The sequence below is a fragment of the Mercenaria mercenaria genome, chromosome 11, assembly GCF_021730395.1.
Source record: "Mercenaria mercenaria strain notata chromosome 11, MADL_Memer_1, whole genome shotgun sequence".
Lineage (NCBI taxonomy): Eukaryota > Metazoa > Mollusca > Bivalvia > Venerida > Veneridae > Mercenaria > Mercenaria mercenaria.
Window position 1 is genome coordinate 39,273,346 of NC_069371.1, and position 15,649 is coordinate 39,288,994.

Consider the following 15,649-nt stretch of genomic DNA (forward strand, 5'->3'; position numbering starts at 1 on the left):
GAGCTGTGAACGGGGTGCTGGTGTTTACGTTCGTAGCAATTTTTAAGTTATTATGTGCTAGGAAAAAGTTATTTTTTATTAAGTACAATCAGATAAAATTCTGCACATTTGTAATTGGAAACATAGAACTAATATGAAAGTGTGTACTTTTGACGTATATAAAGCAAAGATACTTCATAAATGCACATTCACACTCACAGATAAGACAGAAGCTGTATGAAATTATCTTATAAATTTTAAACGTTCAGTTGGTCAATGATGTTAAACCCTCACGTATTGTCGAAACTTCGTCTTATTTATTGCTTCTACTTGCGTTAAATACAAACATTACTATTTTGCCGTTGTCAAAGGACGTAACCTCATACATATGTCTTGATCAAGTGTGAAATTTATTATGAAATATTACAAGTTATAACCATTGTATCATTTTTTAATAATCTGTGTAGAAACCTGATATTTTGATGCATAGTATATTGATTTCCTGTTTTTAATATTTCTTTCATAATTGAAATATCTTCTACATGTATAACAATATTTTATACATTCCGTTTAATATCCGCTTCTCCCATAACTTCCGGTTAGTCCATTATTTTCAGTCAGAAGGCATTCCCATAATGAAAACGGAGCCTCCGCGGCCGAGTGGTTAAGGTCGCTGACTTCAATCTCTTGCCCCTCATCAATGTGGATTCGAGCTTCACTCGGGGCGTTGAATTATTCATGTGAGGAAGCCATCCAGCTGGCTTACGGAAGGTCGATGGTTCTACCCAGGTGTCCGCTCGTGATGAAATAATGCACGGAAGGGCGTCTGGGGTCTTCCTCCACCATCAAAGCTGGAAAGTCGCAATATAACCTATAATTTTGTTTGTGTGACGTTAAACACAACACAATAAAATAAATGAATGAAAACGCTAATAGTTTATTAATTTGAATACTGTCCAGCACAATGTAAAGATATATACCGTTGTAATTCTAACAAAAGGTTCTCATTCTTGGATGTGTCATCCATCGTCTCAGTACCTGCAAGTACGAAGTGAAATATTTGAAAGACTGAAGTCACTGTGGCAGTCAATAAAATGACAAACTAACATTACATTAAATGTTGTACACTGTAGATGTCAAAACATTAACATCTTTCCCTTTGTAACTGCCATGTCATTATCCATATCCAGATTATCTAAAAAAACAACAAGTTTTTATTACAACATTTTGGAGTGCGATGCACAATATATCGCTTTGATTTTAGGATGAAGTGAAACCTCATATATATAGCACGTCCTGTATAACCTTAATGTTTATCATTCCAAGTGGAGTTGTACTTGATTCCAACTATAACTGTATTTGACAAAAATAATTTCAGACCAGATTGTTTGATTTACTGAACAACATCTATGCTCCAGATTTCAATGTCCTAACTAAATCTATAAGAAGATTACTTTGAAACACGGTATGTGACCATTAAAAGTAGTAAATATCGTAGTTTGAATGAGTCTGTTCATAAGAGCTTATGAAAGGTTTACGACACCTAGCACTGGCAAAATGAAATTCTAATAAACATATGAATTAACTAGATTCAAGGACCCAAGAGAACCAGAGTCCAAGTTCCGGGTGACATTTTACTGCCGCTATATGGCATCTTAGTATTGTGACAGTAAAACAACTTTAAGAAGACCTTTTGGGAGACAATCACCAGTCATATGGAAATTTTTCAGCCTTTGATGGCGGCGAAAGATCCCAGGGGTACATCCGGGTATTATGGTAGGTACGGGCCAACGTTTCTCACTTGAAAGAATTCTACACCCTTAACAAGGTTTCGAGCCCACAGCAGTAGGGGCAAGAAATTCTAACTCAGCGAACCTAACCACACGACCACTGAGACCCTGAATAAATAAGTAGAGAAAACCTGTAACATTTATATCTGTAGATGCTGTTACATTTATTCAAACACAAAACTGCTGTTCTTGTCACTTTTCGAGGATGTTTTAACAGGAGAGAAAACGAGTGTTAACAGAGAGATTCCTGCGCGCGAGTGCTGTTAAACACTTTTTTCAATTGGCGTGGAAAAGCATAAACGCAATACGCACCCAAAACGAATAATTCAAAAGGGAATGACGTCAATGTGAAAAAAAAAACATCGCAGACATTCCCACGCGATTCACTAAAATTTAATGATTAAAAAAAAAATGAAAATGTTTATTCAAGCTAGACTCAAAGCTGAATTGTCCTATATTTTGGAACATTTTAGAGATTACATGAAATGTGTATATACCTCTACATATGACGCAATACATATTTCACAATATCTTTTCAAGTGAAAAACGTGTAGCTCATCAAAATCATCCACATAATATATATATATAGAATCTGATTATTCTCTTTTGCAAGAGCAGTCTAAGTCAAAAGCATACCTAAGTGCTGACTTAGCAGTTCCTTGTACAAACCTAATCCTGCAATACCAAAGAAACTATGGTGCCTAGATTTTGAGAAAAAGATAACATATCTGATCCACTGAGGCATTTATGTTTGAAGAGTAACCTTTAGTAATAAAAAGGGTATATTTGGACAATTCGCAAATCCTTGTGTTCTCAAAAACTCTATTGCGGACCCTTGAATAAAAGAATAATCGCCTTATTGATTACTATAGTGCATATAAACATTTTCGCAGAATAGAATGTTGTTTTCAACATAAACATCGGCCAAGTTTGGTCATTATGTCATTATGAGACATGCTCTGAAAAGTATAGGGTTTGATGTACAAAGGTAGGTACCTTCCAATTTTAAATGGGCCACGCCTTAAATTAACAGATTCAAAATTGGGAGTTTAATGTTGAAAACTAAGCTCGTTCAAGTTAAATTAAACAGTATTTCAAACAAAAGTCACAAACCAGTCTAGACGGAAAATCCTTTAGTAAAGGTCATTAAATTACAAACTCAAAAAACATTTAAATAGCAAGCGACCCAGGTATATGTACCCGCTGTTATTTGTTGGCGATGTTCCACAAGTAATTTTTGAATTCTTAACCAACTATAGTCTGTAGAATAGTAAACTGAGAATAACAAAATCAGAAAATAACAATTTCAGGTTAACTAGTCATTACTTAACAGACGTAACGCACGGAGATATATGCATTTAAAAGCTAAAAGGACTATTATAGAAATATAATTAAATCTAAACTTGAAAATATACCAAAAGATAAATTTATGAAACAGGTACAGTAGAACCCAACTAAACCGGGCAGATTTGGGCCTAACGTTTGGGCGGTTTAGAGGGGAATCCGGTTTTGAGGATTTAACATCTTTTCAAAAGAGCGACTATTCTAGACAGACTATATAAACTGCAATAATATGCTCTATTATCTCTTCTTTAAGGAAGTAAATTTTATATTAAGTCTTGTTTGTAACTTTAAAAATTGACAATTTTCCTCATTTGATACAATGTTAATCATTACTTTTAACGGGAGCGAGATTCTCTTTGCAAAGCTTGCATTTCATATAATTTAACTTAACCCATTCGTTTTTCAGAAAACAAATCATGCCTTCAAGCCTAAATCATTTTAGTGAAAAGCAATCTGTTATAACATAACTCAACATCCTATGTTATGCAACGGCTGCTGTGCCGTTTAAGTAGCAATTCAAAAAGAAATAAATGTGGTGTCTTCATACGTTCCAAGATGCTATTATATGAAAACATATTTAAATAAATATTATGGTTCGCGCTTACAAAGCAAATTATGTATTATAAAAATAATGATAAAGCCAAAATGAAGTTGCAAAAAGCTTTCCTATGACATGTTTGCTCAAAAGTCTCATCGTAATCTAACTGGATCTTTGTCCCATGGAATAGATAAATAATGATCTTTGTTTAATATTTCCTTCTGTTCTTGAGATGCTAAGTAAAACTTTGTCCCTAGGATGGCAAAGACTTATGAAATATTTGTATATGGACACAATTATTAAAACCACCCGTATATGTGTCCTTGGTGAGATGATACGATCTGCAGATGTTTGGGTCAGTAGGTCAAGAGTCAAGGTCATAATTAAACTGAATTATCGGTTGCTAGAAAAGTCTTCGACCAATCTATAAAACACACATTGTATGTTCATCAGTTATTTACAAAAAGTAAAAGAAAACCCATAAAATAATGTTCTATAGATTGAGTTATTAAGTCTTCCTTGGTTTTGTTTCTGAATAGATAAAACAACTTGTATATGATTAATTGACTCGATAGGCAGTTCTTAAAACCACTATAAAAGTCCGGAATAACATTAATATTTCCCCCAGAGCACGCCAATATCGTCAAATACTTATATAAATAGTTGTACTAAACACTGCGCGTAAATGTAATGAATTAAATCATCATAATTGAGGATATTTAAAGAGAATTTCTATAGTTTTCTTCCTTTCAAAGAATGTTTTTAAATTCACATATATGATAGGAAAATTTGTGCTGAAAACAATGAACAAATAAAAACAATAGGTCACCAGGCTTGTTTTTGTGAAAAAAAATGTTTTGAATACACCCACTGTTGCTGAAATGCCAGCGATTTTCAATATTTTCATAATTTTCTGCTTTTTTATAAATACCAACCAAAATATACATCAAGACAGCACAATACGTTTTTTTTTTCTTTTTACAGATTTTATAATATACTTATTTGATAACATAGTCATATTTCTAATGCTTAATCCTTACAATAATGGGTACAAATGAAAAAAAAAAAAGTTTCATATTTACTTTTGTGAACTTTTTTCAATGAAAAATACCCACAGTGAAGAATATTTTTTTTAAATTTTGAAAAAACTCTTTCATAGAATTTTTTCTTATTTTCCTTGTGTATAGATAATTGTATTATGAGCATAAAAATGGCTTAAAATGTATGGGTCACCAGGCTAAATTTTATGTTAAGACCGCTAGAATACAACACCTCTTCGGACGGAAAATGGCGCGAACCTGGCCAAATTGATTACATGTATGTCTGCTAGACGTTAAAAAAAAGTTATAAAAATTCTTAATTTTTTCTATAATTGAATACTAAGTAATCTGAAAGGCGATATTGTCTTATCAGTACTAAGTTAATTATCTTACATTATATGAACAACACTGTCTTTGTACTAAAATGCGATGTGAAAACACAACCATAAAAATAGCAAGATACCTGTCAGGCATGATAGTTGTCAATACAACATAAACTAGTATCAACATTTGATTACTGTTAAACTTATCAAAAATGTTATTTCATTCAAGATTCCTCATATTTAAGATTGTCTGTAACATGTTTCAACAAATGTTGACTTCAGTTCAGTTTTACATAGAAAGTGTCGGCTGCGCAGAAAGATGCGCATAAAAAACTATAGGAATTCCCTTAAAATGTCAAATAATTTAAGCTGTTGTTTACATCAAAATGACAATTTCAATACAACGAGTGATAAATCCTACAAGTTATATGATTTTAAATTAGCCTTGCAAGTGATCATTTTGCATACTTTATCAACATGTAGGTCACTTACCTTATTCATAAGAAATAGCCTAATATTATAACAAACACCATTGTTTACATGCAAATAATTAAAAGTGAGAAAAACAAAAACTAACTATTTACTAGTTGGAAAATGAATCTTCTAAACACCAAACACTTTTCACCTAATGACATCACTGGTTACATTTTGAAAGTATCTTTAAACGATTCAAAACATGTATAGTATGTTAAACGATTAAATTGTTTTTGCTTATGTAGGATCCAACAAAGAAGAAACATAAACTACTTTAGTCGAATTATTCATTAAAAATGGCGAATATATACCTTTATAGACAACGTATTGGCGAGGTTAAGTATGTATATACACGGTAATGAAACGTTGCCTGCGACACAAAATGTGCCCCGCTGAAATGAAGGCATCGCGCTTCCTGCGGTGCAGGCATTGAGCATGATGTTGACAGAAATAACGGTGAGTAAATATGAATGTTTTTGATTGTTTTCTTTTTACAGTAAAAACGTTTAAGAAATCGGGGAATACAGCGGGATGTAGTTGCATCTTGCCGACACATCCATGCCCAGTTTGTGAAGAAATATATAATATCGTTTTTTTGCGAGTGTTTTTCATCGGGTACAGTAACGTAAAAATTCCAATAGCAAGGAATATTTAGAGTCATTTTACCTCCTGCTAAAAAGGAATGATGTATTTTTGTCATATATTATATAAATACATGATATCTGATCGACTGAGATAAAATACATGTCCATGGAAAGGCATATCCCCTCGTTCTGTCGACTTTTTAGTTAAGTGCCGCAGGCATCTCGATGGTGTCGCAGGCATCGTGAGGGGCGCATGCACCTCGAATACTATTGTAGTCAATAGTACATGTAATTTCGTCCAACTAACATGTATTTAGGTACAAACAAATATATAAAATACACAGACATGTAGGTATGTATATACAATAAAACATGTAAATGGTCATTCAACGTGCATTATACGAGACTGCATATTCCACAAACTCTTCAATATATTTTAGTATAATACTGTTTCTGTAAAAGGTATATGATTTTATTGCTCTGTCATATATCAGATCATAACATTATAGTTCACTTATTACGATTTATTGTAAATGTACTCTACAGAGGATACGCTTCCCGCTGATCACGCCCACAGCAATCCACCCCAACCACCAGGTGAGTACCCCGAAAAATAACAAGAGCTGTCTGATGACAGCGCGCTCGACTTTTTTCAATGCTTAACACTGAATAAGAGCTTTGCCAGTAAAAACTTAATAAGACTTTAACCAAATAATTCTAAGTTAAAAAGGGGCATAACTCTAAGCTATTGTGATTGCCTCTCCTGGCGTAGACTTTGATAGTTAACAACTGCTTCCAGCTTCAAGTCAAAAGCTTTGATAGTAACTAGGATATTAGACTTTATCAAAAACTTTAACTAAAATATCTAAGTCAAAAAGCGGCATAACTCCGTCAAAATCCAAACAGAGCTATGGGGATTACTTCTCCTGGTGTAGACTTTGACAGCAAATAACCATTCTAAGTTTCAAGTCAAAAGCTTTGATAGTAACATGGATATTTAACTTTAAATCAAAAGCTATAGCAAAAACAAAACACTTTTAAGTTAAAAAGGGACATAGCCCTGTCAAAACTCAAATCAGAATTATGGGGATGGTTTTCTTGGTAAAGACATTGATAGTAAATAACTATTTTAAGTTTCAAGTAAATAGTTTTGTTAATCACAGAGATATTTGTCTTTATCAAATACTTTACTACTACTAAACAGAAAATTCTAAGTTAAAAAGGGCATAACTCCGTCAAAATTCAAATCAGAGTTATGGGGATGTTTCTCCTGGTGTAGACTTTGACAGTAAATAACTATTTTAAGATTCGAATCAATAGCTTTGATAGTAACTGGGATATTTGACTTTTGACAATGGCGACGCTGACGCTGGGGCGAGTGCAACAGCTCTATTTTATGAGAAGTTTGCAGTATGTTTTCTCTGTTTTGGGAATTAGGCCTGTAAAAATCACGTCATTTTGTGTCAAATTGGAAACGATTTACCTCCTAAAATAACAACATTTAATTACCAAACGAGCCCACTGGTAACCAATATTATGCCTACTAGATTAAAAGTAAGGTGTTAAAACTAGGATTGGAACACAAAAATTGTCTTAACTTCCCGGTGATAGACCGGTGAATAACCGGCTAGGGTTACCGTAACTGAAGTAAGAAGAAGGCCTTCCGCCGCACTCGGAAAAAATGTTTGGAAGCGACTCTTATTACCTTATTATATTTTAGTAGATTAGTTTAACATGATATCACATCATTAGAAAACTGTTGTATAGAAACTGAAAATGTTTGTCAAAGGTATCATTTATCTAAAGTTTATAAACTAGATGAAATGCTTGCCATGTGCGAGTGCTGTTTCATGATTTGTTATATAAAATGCTTCAAACTGCACACTGGCCTCGTCAGGTAACAATGTCATTTAATCGCATGTTTTATATCAAAGTAATCTTCATATTAAAGTGATATCATAATGAATCATTCTTGAAACCGTAATAAGTTTGATTAAGAACAAGAAATAATCCAACAGTAAAGTGATATGACCGTTTAATGTTCTGATTAGTGATAGTCTAAAGATATTTATCTAATACGAGTTTTCATTTTTTTTCTGAAAATCTGTTTTAGGGTGCAATGGTACATAATAACTAGGTTTTTACATGATAGTATGTGGTTGCTCTCAGTTCTAGAGAACATAGGTTTGCAAACTACCGTAGGCACACTACATGTAATTCCCAGAATCTATTTTGTACATTGTTAAGGTTTGCTTTCTTAAAGGAACTACCAAGATAATGTCATTTAAACGATATTCTAATTAACATATTTGAGTTGTTAACAGCATCATTCAAAACATGATCTGGTACTAAAACTAAGAGAGAAAAGGTAGATTTCCAGAAAGCGAAGAGCACAACAAACACAAAGAGAGCAAATGTCGCCAAGTAGGTCAGCTTGTGATTTTACGTTGAGAACCAACAAACTTTATTTCTGTGGTTGAGACGATCAGCTCTTAACCAATATTTTGGAATGAAAAGTTTCTAAAATTTGCACAATATGGAAAAATAATGACTGGCTTAGGTTCTAAAAAAACTTACTATCGACAAAAACCTAGCATTTCAGTTTTGAAAATACTGGTTCACTGGTTCTTAGTTGAGAAAAATGCGCCAACGGATTGTCATAGAAACATAGAAACTTTGATTCCAGTGATGCACCATTTATTATTATGATAAATTTCGGGGATTTATTGTGTGCTAAAAGATATTGACTAACATTGTGCAGGGACGGAGGAAGAGAGGGAGGTCCTGACCCAAAGTTTCTGTGGCTGAAATATTTGAAAAGACAATGCACTATCCATTCAAAAACGCGGTGGTCCAATATTAGCCGAAGATAAGACTTATCTTCCATGAACTGATCCAATCAAACTGAGTGAGCTTTATTTTGTGGTTGCGTACTATGCTTCTAAAGTATCTTAACTAGTTGTATAGCAATGTCTATAAAACACATCCAACTCATTTATCCCGAAAACTTCCCCGGGCCGAAATGCGCTATATTAAATGTGTTGCTGCTCACCAGCGTAAACGTGCTTTTCAATGTAAAAGATGTCGTTGGAAATAGCTTTGAATGAGGTAGACAGAGACACCTTCCATATGGGATAAAGCAAAAGGAAAATCTAAGACAAGAACCCAAGTTCTCGGTCTAAACACCGGTTTCTCACCTGGGAACATAGGTTTTGAGAATTATTGTGCAGATGGCCTACCATATTGTAACGTACATAACCGTACTTTTAACCACTTACGAGGGATAGTTTAAAGTCACTTTAATTTTCAATCAGCTAGTTTACAGATGGTTGTGATCTGAAATAATTTCCAGAGGGGCACAACTTGATATAAAAAGTGGAAACTTCACAGGACTCTCTACCTCAACAATTATATTAAGAATGTGACCATATGACGTATTTAGTTTCAATTTGAATTAAATCCAACAAACTCATTAACATTGTCATTTAGAATTTACAAAATTTTGCAATTACATACTTGAGAAAAAAAGAAGTAAAAATAGTATAAAAACAAGCAAAAAACACCACGTACGGTGCATGCTTTAAGCACATTTGATATGCAGACACTATTGGTAGCAGATATGAAATAATTTAGCACTTAGACACAATAAAATGTGAACGCGTTTTGATGCTCCAAAGAGAAGACTTATGCAATCTCGTGTGGCGTAAGTAAATAATTCGGTATAGATTTGTTGATTGTACTTACGTCTAGCCACAGCTGGTCGTTGCTCTTTTTCTGCATGTTATTTATCTTTAACACACCTGTGGTCTGTAATTAAACTTAAATTGACCAAACTACAACTCATGTTAATATATCTATTATTTGTAAAAAAAACTATATAAATGTGTATTTAGAATGTCATTTCCTCTAAACAAGACCCTTAAACATACATAAATTTACTTTTGGATTACTTCTGCTTCTTTAATCAACTTTGGTAGGGGTTAAAGGAGGTTATATTATGATATCGCTATATTTAAAGGAAGTATGCAACCCGATCGAATACTTCATACAAAACATTATAAAACTGTTACCTGACGAGACGAGGATAGTGTGCATTTTTTATATAGTATAAAACTTTTAGATAAATGATACCTTTGATTAACATATTTTGTTTCTATACGACAGTTTTCTGATGATATGATATCATGTTAAACTAATCTACTAAAATATAATAAGTTAATAAAAGAGTCGCTTCCGAATGCCTTATGCAGAGTATGGTGGGAGTTCTTTCTTGTGGGTGCGTATGTTAAAAGCTTACATCTGGCTGTAGTAGGGCTTAAATTAGAGACGGGCCTTCCAATTTGACGTATTGCGTTTTCCACTGTCGTAGATGGTGATAATTCTTGTGTGGCACCATTAGGGGTCTTAGCATCATGCTAAGTTTGTTAGAGCGTGTTCTAAACTGTGTGACGTAAATGACTATTTAGCTCTATTATAACAAAAGTTAAAACAACAAGGTTATCGATGTCATAAATTGTTTCACCAGTCTAATCTTTTAATTAAGTATACATTAGGGCGTTTCTTATGACTAAATACGTCATATGGAAGCGGGAATTGATGGAAGCATAGAGATAAGAAAATATGCACATTTTGATACGTTACTTGTAAAAACTAAAATGAGATTCAATTAAAGTGAGCTAAGCTCGGCTTTCGCCTAATGTTCGCCGGAAGTAGTTAGAAGTTAGAGTAATATCAGCATGCAGTTAGCTGATTCGAGTATCTATGTCATTTGTCTTTGAATGTCTAGCTCTTATTGAATATCAGGGTGTGTCTTTTGAATGTGTCTCTTTGGCGAATACCTGCTGTTTTAATTTAAGAAGTCACCGAACTCGGATTGTTTCGGGTATAATTTTAGGTAGACCTGTTTGCGATGGCGTTGTTTGATGACTTATGTATTCAAAGCAATAATATTCATCTTATTCTTGTATTAAAAAATGTAGAAACAGGTTGCTCGTGGAGGTTAACTAATTTTGTAGTGTAAAATATAATCTATGAAATATTACTTCAAATGTCTGAATTATATGTTATTTGTAATATTGTTAACACATTTACTAAAAACAAAACATAATGTAATTACAATCAGTCTATATTTCAAAGTAAGGATTTAGTGATTAATGCTTATGTTTTCACACATACACGAAATCGGATATGTAATTTTATCAAACTTGATGGGTTGTCTCAAACATTTTCATTCTAAGAAGGCTTTTTTAGGCCATAAATGCAAAATAGTTCCACTCTCTCTATTTCAGAATAGAAAGCGCTTCTTTACGTCAAAATGTTCAGATATATATCTAAAATAGATATGTTTACACCATGTGATTCGGCCTATGTCGAATTATGGCAAAAAATATTTGATGACATGCTTTGCAGACATTAAAGCAGTTTGAAGTATATATTTTTTCATCGTATTTAAGTCAATGATATTTTTTTGCAAAATCATTAATAAGTAATTTACAAAATTTCAATCGCCGGCTTACGCACAGGCAGTATTCGTCAGCGATGCTTACTAGTAAGTCACATAAAATGTAACGCTATTTCAATAAGCACCCATAGCCAATCATCGATACAACTGCACTCAAAAAATTTGTTGCTGTTATTATTACTAGTTTTATGGGCAAGTGACGCACTGCCACACATACACACATCTGTGTTAATTTATAACAGTAACAAGAACTCACAAATTCTGTCAATGTTAGAAATTACCATTGCAGAAACACATGTTCATAGACAATTTTAAAAATGATTTCTTTAAGAGTTTTCATTAAAACATCGGCATTCCTCATGAAAAAACACTACTCCTCATGACTGCGCCGTAGTAATAAAACATCACAGGAGGCTTCCTGTTAACTTGCTAATGCCGGTCATTACAGACCTGTATGGACTGAATGGCCGTATTGATATATCAAATAGTTCTTTACAATATGTAATTAAATGTAACCCAAGAGCAAAGTCGAACTGTCAATTTAAAACCACTTAATTATTGATATTACTTCATTTTTACACTTTACTTCTCAAGATTGGCCCGCATTCTAACCAGTAATAAAGTTTATGTCCCTTATTTGTACAAGCCTTGATGTTCTCATATTCACTCATTCTTATTCATCAGATGTGAGTCGAACCATCATGGTAAACATCTGGTATGCGAGCATGATATCCACTCAGCAAGGTTGGTATTGGTTCAAACTGCTTTGTATAAGATGCAGCCTACATTTGTTTAATTTTCTGTATTTGTTCTAGTTAACTACACACCCTTTCGTATTCTCCTTTTGCTCAAATGATTTCTGTACCACATGACTGCATTTAGCGAAGCGTTCCAACACTATTTATTATTGTTGTCTACCCGTTTTTAAACTTTGTAAAAATACAATGGAAGCTCAGACATCAATTACATAATGTCATTAATTAGCTGATTTCCAACTGACTTTGTAGTTAGGTTCAGGCCTGGCGAAAACTTTTAATATTAAACTGTGATGGGAATCACAGAAGAGAACAGAGAAAACTTATTCCTACAGTCCCGAATGTAAGCTTCTCAGTCTCAGATTTATAATCATAATTCCTTTCAACGAAGAGATATTTGATAAGACTAACTTGAATTCAAAACATATCGTCTTCGTGACGGAAAACATCTTGCAAATTCAGTCAATGTCAAGTTATAATCGGACATTCGTCAACAACCAAGTAATCATATAACTTGGTTTTATTTTAGAAAAAAAAGAGTTCCACAATCAGATAATGAATACCCAATTACTAAATAAGCAATGTGAATTCAACGACAGTCCTTCCTGAATCAAATTTTTCCAACACATTTGCTAGAAGCCAATATTTCGATTAATGGAAATGTAAACGTCCGTCTACAGTTAATTCCAACACCATGTGATAATCATAAGTCAATGTAGGATATAGCAGACTAAACGAGTTTCTAGGTATGACATAATACAATGTATACTAAATGATAGACTCTCTGTATTCGTTACCAAATCATATCAGTTAGGACAGTTAATGGTTGACGAAGAAAGCCAAGAGGGCGTGTATTGAACTAGTCAGAAGTTTTAAGCTTCCTTTCGCGTTGATTATTCAATTAAGTTAAATGAAAATAATATTTGCCGAGAAAATCCTGTATTGGAAGAGATGAAGCAAAATGTTCCAATCCTTACCCTCGAATAACTTCGACAGTGTAGTATTATGGACAGTATAATATGACTATAATTTACTTGCTTTTCCTCATCAATGTTGTAATTATTGTATTGGGTGTATGGCGTCAGTTCAAACGGAAGTTTCGTGTGTTTTGAAGATTGAGAAAATTGATAAGCGACCTTATTATTCAGATTAAAGCACGAATTTTTCTGTATTTTGCATATATTTATAATGTACTTGTTGTTGGGTTTTCGAAGCAACCCGTCTACAATATTTTTCCGTAACAGCTTCGTTTTGTTGTGGACCTACTTTGCGATGCATGGCTCTATGGCTGTGTGTGGGGTGCTCTGTGCTACCGGGAAATCTACCCTTACCTTTTATCTTTTTTACTCTCATTTGAATGAAACACCCTCTGCTTTTGAAATGTATATATCTTTTTTATTTCAGGAATACACTTATATTTTTGTGCCCTACACCCCACTCCCGACATTTTTGGGGGCACCCAAAGTTGGCCTTATCTGTCCGTTTGTTCGTTCGTTTGTCAATCTTTCTGTTCGTCTGTCCGTCCGTTTATATCTACAATATTATTTCAAACGGCAAGAGTTATGACCATTGACTTAGTCAAAGATATGCATAGAAAGGGCACAACATTTGTTTCGCATGTATCTCAATACCATATTTGACCTAAGGTTATGAAGCATTGCTGGAATATGAGGTTGTGCGCCTTTTAATTTGTTAGAGTTACCATACGGCCAGACCATAGTTATGGCCTTGATTGTCAAAACATCCATAAAGAGTATACTATTTTGTGCCGCATGTATCCTAAAAAGTATTTGCATTTAGAGTCATAAAACTGTAGAGGATTGTACTCTTCCAGATATGATGTATAGCCCTTTACTTAGTCAAAATAAGCATTAAGGGCATAAAAGTTTGTTTCCCTTGTATCTGAAAATGTACAATGACATAGAGTCTTTAATATTGTGCATTTTGTATCGATATGAAAGTTATACAGACGAGAATAGCTCTAGAAAGAGATGATTGATTTATCTTTATTTACAGTTGTTTTTATTTCGACGGCTTTAAGAAAAACATACTTATGTCATTTAAACGGTTAAATAGTTGAATTGTAGTACATCTTCAAGGTCAATAACAGCGGTTTTATACTAGGCAGCGACACTTGTACTCTACATTCTGCTCCTAATCGCATAGTTTAACCCAAACGGCATTCAACACGCTGGGACATAGTGCATGTATGACAATTTGCACTGCAAAATGCAGGATCTCCCTGATGATGTTGTAATGTTATCTTCAAGGGCCATTGAAATAAAGGTCAAGTATACATCTAAAAAGCATTTTACAGATATTGTTAAAGAGCTTAAATATCATTATACAGTGTGTGTTCTTAAATGTGTTTCTTTAGTTAGAATCAATTGTATTACCTTTCAACTAAATTCTAATCAAAGTAAAATAAGTTTCCTCTGGTATATAATGAAATGTATATAACTCCTCACACCTCACCCAATCATTGTCTTAATAATGAAAACACAAAAGAAATTGTCAAATGCAATTAACATATAAGGTATACGGTCAATATGTTGGAAAAAACTTACAACAAAACGATGTAACTTCCCTTTAGACGGAGACGAAAAATTCGTTCCACATTGAATTACAAATCATTATAATATAAGATCGTTACTTCTATCCAATATGGCGTTTAAGGAAGTCAATGTTTGGACTTTTCTTATGGTACTTAATATAAAACAAAAGTATCCCCTTGTATCATGTTATCTGCATATTTCCATATACATCTATTAAATAACATCAAACACGATTTTCAAAATTTCTCCTAGATCTTGAATTACAAATTCCAGAATCATTTATTCAGTTGGAAAGACTGTGTTGAAAGAATCAATCCCCTAAAACCTGTCCGAACAAAAGATGTAAGTTTGCTATTTTCCTTGCTAAATCCATTGCGTTTGCGTTTGTTCTGTTTGTTTTCAGTTGTTATAGTCATAATAATATCGATGGTAGAAATGGATGTACATGATAGTGTTTACGGATACTGTGCAAAGAGAAACCGTGATTAGTTTGAGGGAGGGGAATAGTTGCAAACCTTATAAAATAGAAACATTGTGTACAATTCCTCACCTGCAGTTTTTTTCAATCAAGTTTGTGGGTTTGTATGATATACTGAATTCTACGAATATGTGCATGCGTCCATATTTTCGGTTTCATGTAGCAGCATTTGCGAGTTATTAAAATTTATTGTAGTCGTTGCAACTTACCGCTCCAAGTCTTCTGAATATTCACATTAGTGTAGATGATATGCTGAACTCATTATCCGATTTGATATATTTTAAAATGGGTGGCAGATATTTTTTAACCAGTATGTACATATTCTGAA